Below are 12213 nucleotides of genomic sequence, written 5' to 3'. Positions count from 1 at the left end.
TCCTCCTTCACTCACAGTACTTTTTCAATTGTTTCCTCTCGCACTCGTTTTCTTGTTTCCCTCCTTCAGTTGTGTTCCAGCGTTCTTTACCTGTTATTTCCTGACGATGGGGACGATGGGGGGGGGGAGCATCTGAGGAGCATCTGAAACACACAAACACACACACATGCACGCCCACATGCATGCACGCACAGAACCACACACACAGGAGACACAGAGCAGAGCAGAACGATCCCACACACACAGGAGACCACAGAGCAGAGCAGAGCGATCCCACACATACAAGCACAGACCTCTGTCTCCTTCTCACAAGCTTTGAACTAGTTAAATAAAGGTGAAATAAATACAATAAAATACAAATGAATGAATTAAACCGAAAACAGATCCTAGTTTACACTCAACACCGAAAAGCTGAGTCTTAAAAGTATCTGAAAGGGTTGTCAGAGGTCTTGTCTTTTAGGTGAGGGACAGACGGGACAAGAAGAGTCAAGCAGAGTGGAGACGGAGACAGGGATGGAGGACACAGGGGCCTTATACGACCTGTAAGCTTACCCCCAGCATGCCTCACTCTGATACCCTGCATTACTCACTCAGACAGATGTCGACTCCTCTTCGCCCCAGACATTGTCCCCTATCTCTACACTGTAAAACATTTCCTGTAAAATGTACAGTACAGCAATTGGCCAGTGAGTTACTGTAACTTATTTTACAGTAGAACTACTGTAATCCATTTTACAGTACCAACATGTTACTGTAATCTAATTTACTGTACCAAGTCAGTCACTGTGACTTAATTTAGAGTACCAATTACAATGACAGTATATTACAATGACACATTACCCAGTGTTCTTTTCATTTTTACATTTACATGATGGTCTTCAAAATAATTGTATTTACAATAAGATATCTTATGATACTCTATGTCTCTATCTCTGGATGGTGTCAATACATTACGGAGATATTCACAGTAACTTGATGCCAGCTTCCTATAAATTATTATAACGGCAAAGCAATGAAACAGTACAATTCTGTAAAAGTGAGTAATAAACTGTATGATTATATTTTTACAATATTTTACTGTAATTACAAGGGATTGGAGCCAGCAGGTTGTCTATTAGACATTCATATAATTGCAGCATATGAATGTGTTTTTATTTCACTTGCACTTCTAGATGCCGAAACAAAGGCTTCCAAACGAACCATCATATAATAATAATTATAATAATCTCCTCATGTAGACTAGCCTACCCACACAGCCTTGCTCTTCTCCATAATAATCTCCTCATGTAGACTAGCCTACCCACACAGCCTTGCTCTTCTCCATAATAATCTCCTCATGTAGACTAGCCTACCCACACAGCCTTGCTCTTCTCCATAATAATCTCCTCATGTAGACTAGCCTACCCACACAGCCTTGCTCTTCTCCATAATAATCTCCTCATGTAGACTAGCCTACCCACACAGCCTTGCTCTTCTCCATAATAATCTCCTCATGTAGACTAGCCTACCCACACAGCCTTGCTCTTCTCCATAATAATCTCCTCATGTAGACTAGCCTACCCACACAGCCTTGCTCTTCTCCATAATAATCTCCTCATGTAGACTAGCCTACCCACACAGCCTTGCTCTTCTCCATAATAATCTCCTCATGTAGACTAGCCTACCCACACAGCCTTGCTCTTCTCCATAATAATCTCCTCATGTAGACTAGCCTACCCACACAGCCTTGCTCTTCTCCATAATAATCTCCTCATGTAGACTAGCCTACCCACACAGCCTTGCTCTTCTCCATAATAATCTCCTCATGTAGACTAGCCTACCCACACAGCCTTGCTCTTCTCCATAATAATCTCCTCATGTAGACTAGCCTACCCACACAGCCTTGCTCTTCTCCATAATAATCTCCTCATGTAGACTAGCCTACCCACACAGCCTTGCTCTTCTCCATAATAATCTCCTCATGTAGACTAGCCTACCCACACAGCCTTGCTCTTCTCCATAATAATCTCCTCATGTAGACTAGCCTACCCACACAGCCTTGCTCTTCTCCATAATAATCTCCTCATGTAGACTAGCCTACCCACACAGCCTTGCTCTTCTCCATAATAATCTCCTCATGTAGACTAGCCTACCCACACAGCCTTGCTCTTCTCCATAATAATCTTCTCATGTAGACTAGCCTACCCACACAGCCTTGCTCTTCTCCATAATAATCTCCTCATGTAGACTAGCCTACCCACACAGCCTTGCTCTTCTCCATAATAATCTTCTCATGTAGACTAGCCTACCCACACAGCCTTGCTCTTCTCCATAATAATCTCCTCATGTAGACTAGCCTACCCACACAGCCTTGCTCTTCTCCATAATAATCTCCTCATGTAGACTAGCCTACCCACACAGCCTTGCTCTTCTCCATAATAATCTCCTCATGTAGACTAGCCTACCCACACAGCCTTGCTCTTCTCCATAATAATCTCCTCATGTAGACTAGCCTACCCACACAGCCTTGCTCTTCTCCATAATAATCTCTTCTCCATAATAATCTCATGTAGACTAGCCTACCCACACAGCCTTGCTCTTCTCCATAATAATCTCCTCATGTAGACTAGCCTACCCACACAGCCTTGCTCTTCTCCATAATAATCTTCTCATGTAGACTAGCCTACCCACACAGCCTTGCTCTTCTCCATAATAATCTCCTCATGTAGACTAGCCTACCCACACAGCCTTGCTCTTCTCCATAATAATCTCCTCATGTAGACTAGCCTACCCACACAGCCTTGCTCTTCTCCATAATAATCTTCTCATGTAGACTAGCCTACCCACACAGCCTTGCTCTTCTCCATAATAATCTCCTCATGTAGACTAGCCTACCCACACAGCCTTGCTCTTCTCCATAATAATCTCCTCATGTAGACTAGCCTACCCACACAGCCTTGCTCTTCTCCATAATAATCTCCTCATGTAGACTAGCCTACCCACACAGCCTTGCCTTGCTCTTCTCCATAATAATCTCCTCATGTAGACTAGCCTACCCACACAGCCTTGCTCTTCTCCATAATAATCTTCTCATGTAGACTAGCCTACCCACACAGCCTTGCTCTTCTCCATAATAATCTCCTCATGTAGACTAGCCTACCCACACAGCCTTGCTCTTCTCCATAATAATCTCCTCATGTAGACTAGCCTACCCACACAGCCTTGCTCTTCTCCATAATAATCTTCTCATGTAGACTAGCCTACCCACACAGCCTTGCTCTTCTCCATAATAATCTTCTCATGTAGACTAGCCTACCCACACAGCCTTGCTCTTCTCCATAATAATCTCCTCATGTAGACTAGCCTACCCACACAGCCTTGCTCTTCTCCATAATAATCTCCTCATGTAGACTAGCCTACCCACACAGCCTTGCTCTTCTCCATAATAATCTCCTCATGTAGACTAGCCTACCCACACAGCCTTGCTCTTCTCCATAATAATCTCCTCATGTAGACTAGCCTACCCACACAGCCTTGCTCTTCTCCATAATAATCTCCTCATGTAGACTAGCCTACCCACACAGCCTTGCTCTTCTCCATAATAATCTCCTCATGTAGACTTGCTCTTCTCCAGCCTACCCACACAGCCTTGCTCTTCTCCATAATAATCTCCTCATGTAGACTAGCCTACCCACACAGCCTTGCTCTTCTCCATAATAATCTCCTCATGTAGACTAGCCTACCCACACAGCCTTGCTCTTCTCCATAATAATCTCCTCATGTAGACTAGCCTACCCACACAGCCTTGCTCTTCTCCATAATAATCTCCTCATGTAGACTAGCCTACCCACACAGCCTTGCTCTTCTCCATAATAATCTCCTCATGTAGACTAGCCTACCCACACAGCCTTGCTCTTCTCCATAATAATCTCCTCATGTAGACTAGCCTACCCACACAGCCTTGCTCTTCTCCATAATAATCTCCTCATGTAGACTAGCCTACCCACACAGCCTTGCTCTTCTCCATAATAATCTCCTCATGTAGACTAGCCTACCCACACAGCCTTGCTCTTCTCCATAATAATCTCCTCATGTAGACTAGCCTACCCACACAGCCTTGCTCTTCTCCATAATAATCTCCTCATGTAGACTAGCCTACCCACACAGCCTTGCTCTTCTCCATAATAATCTCCTCATGTAGACTAGCCTACCCACACAGCCTTGCTCTTCTCCATAATAATCTCCTCATGTAGACTAGCCTACCCACACAGCCTTGCTCTTCTCCATAATAATCTCCTCATGTAGACTAGCCTACCCACACAGCCTTGCTCTTCTCCATAATAATCTCCTCATGTAGACTAGCCTACCCACACAGCCTTGCTCTTCTCCATAATAATCTCCTCATGTAGACTAGCCTACCCACACAGCCTTGCTCTTCTCCATAATAATCTCCTCATGTAGACTAGCCTACCCACACAGCCTTGCTCTTCTCCATAATAATCTCCTCATGTAGACTAGCCTACCCACACAGCCTTGCTCTTCTCCATAATAATCTCCTCATGTAGACTAGCCTACCCACACAGCCTTGCTCTTCTCCATAATAATCTCCTCATGTAGACTAGCCTACCCACACAGCCTTGCTCTTCTCCATAATAATCTCCTCATGTAGACTAGCCTACCCACACAGCCTTGCTCTTCTCCATAATAATCTCCTCATGTAGACTAGCCTACCCACACAGCCTTGCTCTTCTCCATAATAATCTCCTCATGTAGACTAGCCTACCCACACAGCCTTGCTCTTCTCCATAATAATCTCCTCATGTAGACTAGCCTACCCACACAGCCTTGCTCTTCTCCATAATAATCTCCTCATGTAGACTAGCCTACCCACACAGCCTTGCTCTTCTCCATAATAATCTCCTCATGTAGACTAGCCTACCCACACAGCCTTGCTCTTCTCCATAATAATCTCCTCATGTAGACTAGCCTACCCACACAGCCTTGCTCTTCTCCATAATAATCTCCTCATGTAGACTAGCCTACCCACACAGCCTTGCTCTTCTCCATAATAATCTCCTCATGTAGACTAGCCTACCCACACAGCCTTGCTCTTCTCCATAATAATCTCCTCATGTAGACTAGCCTACCCACACAGCCTTGCTCTTCTCCATAATAATCTCCTCATGTAGACTAGCCTACCCACACAGCCTTGCTCTTCTCCATAATAATCTTCTCATGTAGACTAGCCTACCCACACAGCCTTGCTCTTCTCCATAATAATCTCCTCATGTAGACTAGCCTACCCACACAGCCTTGCTCTTCTCCATTGCTCTTCTCCATAATAATCTTCTCATGCCTAGAGACTAGCCTACCCACACAGCCTTGCTCTTCTCCATAATAATCTCCTCATGTAGACTAGCCTACCCACACAGCCTTGCTCTTCTCCATAATAATCTCCTCATGTAGACTAGCCTACCCACACAGCCTTGCTCTTCTCCATAATAATCTCCTCATGTAGACTAGCCTACCCACACAGCCTTGCTCTTCTCCATAATAATCTCCTCATGTAGACTAGCCTACCCACACAGCCTTGCTCTTCTCCATAATAATCTCCTCATGTAGACTAGCCTACCCACACAGCCTTGCTCTTCTCCATAATAATCTCCTCATGTAGACTAGCCTACCCACACAGCCTTGCTCTTCTCCATAATAATCTCCTCATGTAGACTAGCCTACCCACACAGCCTTGCTCTTCTCCATAATAATCTCCTCATGTAGACTAGCCTACCCACACAGCCTTGCTCTTCTCCATAATAATCTCCTCATGTAGACTAGCCTACCCACACAGCCTTGCTCTTCTCCATAATAATCTCCTCATGTAGACTAGCCTACCCACACAGCCTTGCTCTTCTCCATAATAATCTCCTCATGTAGACTAGCCTACCCACACAGCCTTGCTCTTCTCCATAATAATCTCCTCATGTAGACTAGCCTACCCACACAGCCTTGCTCTTCTCCATAATAATCTTCTCATGTAGACTAGCCTACCCACACAGCCTTGCTCTTCTCCATAATAATCTCCTCATGTAGACTAGCCTACCCACACAGCCTTGCTCTTCTCCATAATAATCTCCTCATGTAGACTAGCCTACCCACACAGCCTTGCTCTTCTCCATAATAATCTCCTCATGTAGACTAGCCTACCCACACAGCCTTGCTCTTCTCCATAATAATCTCCTCATGTAGACTAGCCTACCCACACAGCCTTGCTCTTCTCCATAATAATCTCCTCATGTAGACTAGCCTACCCACACAGCCTTGCTCTTCTCCATAATAATCTCCTCATGTAGACTAGCCTACCCACACAGCCTTGCTCTTCTCCATAATAATCTCCTCATGTAGACTAGCCTACCCACACAGCCTTGCTCTTCTCCATAATAATCTCCTCATGTAGACTAGCCTACCCACACAGCCTTGCTCTTCTCCATAATAATCTCCTCATGTAGACTAGCCTACCCACACAGCCTTGCTCTTCTCCATAATAATCTCCTCATGTAGACTAGCCTACCCACACAGCCTTGCTCTTCTCCATAATAATCTCCTCATGTAGACTAGCCTACCCACACAGCCTTGCTCTTCTCCATAATAATCTCCTCATGTAGACTAGCCTACCCACACAGCCTTGCTCTTCTCCATAATAATCTCCTCATGTAGACTAGCCTACCCACACAGCCTTGCTCTTCTCCATAATAATCTTCTCATGTAGACTAGCCTACCCACACAGCCTTGCTCTTCTCCATAATAATCTCCTCATGTAGACTAGCCTACCCACACAGCCTTGCTCTTCTCCATAATAATCTCCTCATGTAGACTAGCCTACCCACACAGCCTTGCTCTTCTCCATAATAATCTCCTCATGTAGACTAGACTAGCCTATGTAGACCCACACAGCCTTGCTCTTCTCCATAATAATCTCCTCATGTAGACTAGCCTACCCACACAGCCTTGCTCTTCTCCATAATAATCTCCTCATGTAGACTAGCCTACCCACACAGCCTTGCTCTTCTCCATAATAATCTCCTCATGTAGACTAGCCTACCCACACAGCCTTGCTCTTCTCCATAATAATCTCCTCATGTAGACTAGCCTACCCACACAGCCTTGCTCTTCTCCATAATAATCTCCTCATGTAGACTAGCCTACCCACACAGCCTTGCTCTTCTCCATAATAATCTCCTCATGTAGACTAGCCTACCCACACAGCCTTGCTCTTCTCCATAATAATCTCCTCATGTAGACTAGCCTACCCACACAGCCTTGCTCTTCTCCATAATAATCTCCTCATGTAGACTAGCCTACCCACACAGCCTTGCTCTTCTCCATAATAATCTCCTCATGTAGACTAGCCTACCCACACAGCCTTGCTCTTCTCCATAATAATCTCCTCATGTAGACTAGCCTACCCACACAGCCTTGCTCTTCTCCATAATAATCTCCTCATGTAGACTAGCCTACCCACACAGCCTTGCTCTTCTCCATAATAATCTCCTCATGTAGACTCATGCCTATAATAATCTCCTCATGTAGACTAGCCTACCCACACAGCCTTGCTCTTCTCCATAATAATCTCCTCATGTAGACTAGCCTACCCACACAGCCTTGCTCTTCTCCATAATAATCTCCTCATGTAGACTAGCCTACCCACACAGCCTTGCTCTTCTCCATAATAATCTCCTCATGTAGACTAGCCTACCCACACAGCCTTGCTCTTCTCCATAATAATCTCCTCATGTAGACTAGCCTACCCACACAGCCTTGCTCTTCTCCATAATAATCTCCTCATGTAGACTAGCCTACCCACACAGCCTTGCTCTTCTCCATAATAATCTCCTCATGTAGACTAGCCTACCCACACAGCCTTGCTCTTCTCCATAATAATCTCCTCATGTAGACTAGCCTACCCACACAGCCTTGCTCTTCTCCATAATAATCTCCTCATGTAGACTAGCCTACCCACACAGCCTTGCTCTTCTCCATAATAATCTCCTCATGTAGACTAGCCTACCCACACAGCCTTGCTCTTCTCCATAATAATCTCCTCATGTAGACTAGCCTACCCACACAGCCTTGCTCTTCTCCATAATAATCTCCTCATGTAGACTAGCCTACCCACACAGCCTTGCTCTTCTCCATAATAATCTTCTCATGTAGACTAGCCTACCCACACAGCCTTGCTCTTCTCCATAATAATCTCCTCATGTAGACTAGCCTACCCACACAGCCTTGCTCTTCTCCATAATAATCTCCTCATGTAGACTAGCCTACCCACACAGCCTTGCTCTTCTCCATAATAATCTCCTCATGTAGACTAGCCTACCCACACAGCCTTGCTCTTCTCCATAATAATCTCCTCATGTAGACTAGCCTACCCACACAGCCTTGCTCTTCTCCATAATAATCTCCTCATGTAGACTAGCCTACCCACACAGCCTTGCTCTTCTCCATAATAATCTCCTCATGTAGACTAGCCTACCCACACAGCCTTGCTCTTCTCCATAATAATCTCCTCATGTAGACTAGCCTACCCACACAGCCTTGCTCTTCTCCATAATAATCTCCTCATGTAGACTAGCCTACCCACACAGCCTTGCTCTTCTCCATAATAATCTCCTCATGTAGACTAGCCTACCCACACAGCCTTGCTCTTCTCCATAATAATCTTCTCATGTAGACTAGCCTACCCACACAGCCTTGCTCTTCTCCATAATAATCTCCTCATGTAGACTAGCCTACCCACACAGCCTTGCTCTTCTCCATAATAATCTCCTCATGTAGACTAGCCTACCCACACAGCCTTGCTCTTCTCCATAATAATCTCCTCATGTAGACTAGCCTACCCACACAGCCTTGCTCTTCTCCATAATAATCTTCTCATGTAGACTAGCCTACCCACACAGCCTTGCTCTTCTCCATAATAATCTTCTCATGTAGACTAGCCTACCCACACAGCCTTGCTCTTCTCCATAATAATCTCCTCATGTAGACTAGCCTACCCACAGCAGCCTTGCTTGCTTTCTCCATAATAATCTTCTCATGTAGACTAGCCTACCCACACAGCCTTGCTCTTCTCCATAATAATCTCTATCATGTAGACTAGCCTACCCACACAGCCTTGCTCTTCTCCATAATAATCTTATCATGTAGACTAGCCTACCCACACAGCCTTGCTCTTCTCCATAATAATCTTATCATGTAGACTAGCCTACCCACACAGCCTTGCTCTTCTCCATAATAATCTTCTCATGTAGACTAGCCTACCCACACAGCCTTGCTCTTCTCCATAATAATCTCCTCATGTAGACTAGCCTACCCACACTAGCCTTGCCTTCTCTAATTCTCCATAATAATCTTCTCATGTAGACTAGCCTACCCACACAGCCTTGCTCTTCTCCATAATAATCTCCTCATGTAGACTAGCCTACCCACACAGCCTTGCTCTTCTCCATAATAATCTCCTCATGTAGACTAGCCTACCCACACAGCCTTGCTCTTCTCCATAATAATCTTCTCATGTAGACTAGCCTACCCACACAGCCTTGCTCTTCTCCATAATAATCTTCTCATGTAGACTAGCCTACCCACACAGCCTTGCTCTTCTCCATAATAATCTCCTCATGTAGACTAGCCTACCCACACAGCCTTGCTCTTCTCCATAATAATCTTCTCATGTAGACTAGCCTACCCACACAGCCTTGCTCTTCTCCATAATAATCTTCTCATGTAGACTAGCCTACCCACACAGCCTTGCTCTTCTCCATAATAATCTTATCATGTAGACTAGCCTACCCACACAGCCTTGCTCTTCTCCATAATAATCTTATCATGTAGACTAGCCTACCCACACAGCCTTGCTCTTCTCCATAATAATCTTCTCATGTAGACTAGCCTACCCACACAGCCTTGCTCTTCTCCATAATAATCTCCTCATGTAGACTAGCCTACCCACACAGCCTTGCTCTTCTCCATAATAATCTTCTCATGTAGACTAGCCTACCCACACAGCCTTGCTCTTCTCCATAATAATCTCCTCATGTAGACTAGCCTACCCACACAGCCTTGCTCTTCTCCATAATAATCTCCTCATGTAGACTAGCCTACCCACACAGCCTAAGCGCCCTGTATCTGTGAGCTGTTGTATAGAGCGCACGTGTCAAGACCAGAGTAGACACATTTGCTATTTAACGCGGCAGTTTGTGACTAAACTATCAGTAGAGATGAAAATGTAGTAGAAACACGTTGAACTTAAGATTTTTATTTGAGACATGTTACTTACAAGTTCAGATTTACTTTCATAAAAATTCAAAATAACAAGCAATCTATTCAATTTAACTTAATAATAATGACAATAATACAAAAATATATAAAAAATAAAAAACAGGTAACGATCAATGAGTTAGTCAGTCATGGTTGGTCTGGTGGAGTGGTTGATGGTGTCTTTGTGTGTTTGTGTTTGTGTTGGGGGAGGGAGGGGATGGGGTCTGGCCTGGCAGTTTCTGTTGTGGTTGGTTGGTGCCGTGTCCAGGTTTGGTACTGGTGTTGGGGCTGGGAATGGGAAAACCTGAGTGTGAGGGCCAGGTTGGAAATTGTACCGTACCAGGGCTGGAAAACCAGGGGTTGGTGCTGGGTGCTGGTGTGGGGATTGTGGGGCTGAGAGAAACAGGAACTGGCTCGGGATCTGTAGAGGGGAGGAATGATAACCTGAGGAGCAAGCAGAAACATAAGGAAGCCCTAGCCAAAGGTCAATGGTGGTACTTCCCTGTGGTTTGCTTGCTCGGGGTAAAGGTCTGGTGTTTGGTCCCTCCTCCACGCCTTGTCTGTTGGTGTGTCATTGGTGTTACGATCATTAGTGTTACTACTCTGACTGGTGGCACAATGTTATCATATTGGTCAAAATAATTAAACGTCATTAAGCTGCCATATTATTTGATTAAGAATGGGAAGATGTACCCAAATACATAAATACATTAATGCCGCCACAATTCAAGGACTACCCTTTGTTTATTTTCTATATAGACGTTTTTAAAGCATCTACAGTAATCCAACATGTACATTTTTACACGTAATGGTTGAATATCCTAGCATCCTGAACTGTCAGAAGTTTGACCTTTATCAGCTTGTTGATCATGGTGACTGTGTCTCCTGCTAGAGGCCTTCTCGGAAATCTAACCTCAGACTTCTGCAGTGTGTTGCTTCCCCTTAGAGAGCTGGGACAGACAACACACAGAGAGAGAGAAAGAGAGAGAGAAATAGAAAGTGTTAGCGAGAGAGAGAGTCAAGGAGTGAAAGTGACAAAGCAAACCCCCCCCCAAAAAAAATAGAATGAGAGAGAGAATGAGGGATTGATAGGCGAAAGCGACAGATGGAGGGACACTGGAAGACCTTTCTGTCATTTCAACAGTTAAACACTGTAGAATGCACAGTAAAATACCTTAAATGTGTTTTATAGAATGAATTATGGTGCATTGTGGGAAAATGTTTTGGGGGTGGAAGTTAGTCTCTGGCTCATTGACATATTTTAAAGTGATATTCCGGGATTTTCCCCAGAGTCAGATGAACTCGTGGATATCATTTTTATGTCTTTGTGTCCAGTATGAAGGAAGTTCGAGGTAGTTAGCCAATGCTAACTACCGTATCTAACTACCGTTAGAGCATGACTGGATTGAATGAAATGTTATTTTCGTGTCAAATCGGCAATTGGCAACCCTTCCCTTACAGGATGAATTGACACATAAACAAACAAAAAAGTACACAGCGTTGTACGAGATCTTCAGTTTCTTGGAAATTTCTCGCATGGAATAGCTTTCATTTCTAAGAACAAGAACAGACTGATGAGTTTCAGAAGAAAGTTATTTGTTTCTGGACATTTTGAGCCTTTAATCGAACCCAAAAAGGCCCGTTTTATTGCTTCTTTAATCAGAACAACAGTTTTCAGCTGTGCTAACATAATTGCAAAAGGGTTTTCTAATGATCAATTAGCCTTTTAAATGATCAACTTGGATTAACTAAGGATTCCTCTTCAGGAGCCACCCCTTTTCTTCAATGTTCGCCTAAAATGACGTCCCCAAATCTAACTGCCTGTAGCTCAGGCCCTGAAGCAAGGATATGCATATTCTTGGTACCATTTGAAAGGAAACACTTTGACATTTGTGAAAATGTGAAAGGAATGTAGGAGAA

This window comes from Oncorhynchus keta, chromosome 3, assembly GCF_023373465.1.
Source record: "Oncorhynchus keta strain PuntledgeMale-10-30-2019 chromosome 3, Oket_V2, whole genome shotgun sequence".
Classification (NCBI taxonomy): domain Eukaryota; kingdom Metazoa; phylum Chordata; class Actinopteri; order Salmoniformes; family Salmonidae; genus Oncorhynchus; species Oncorhynchus keta.
This window is presented reverse-complemented; position numbering follows the sequence as displayed.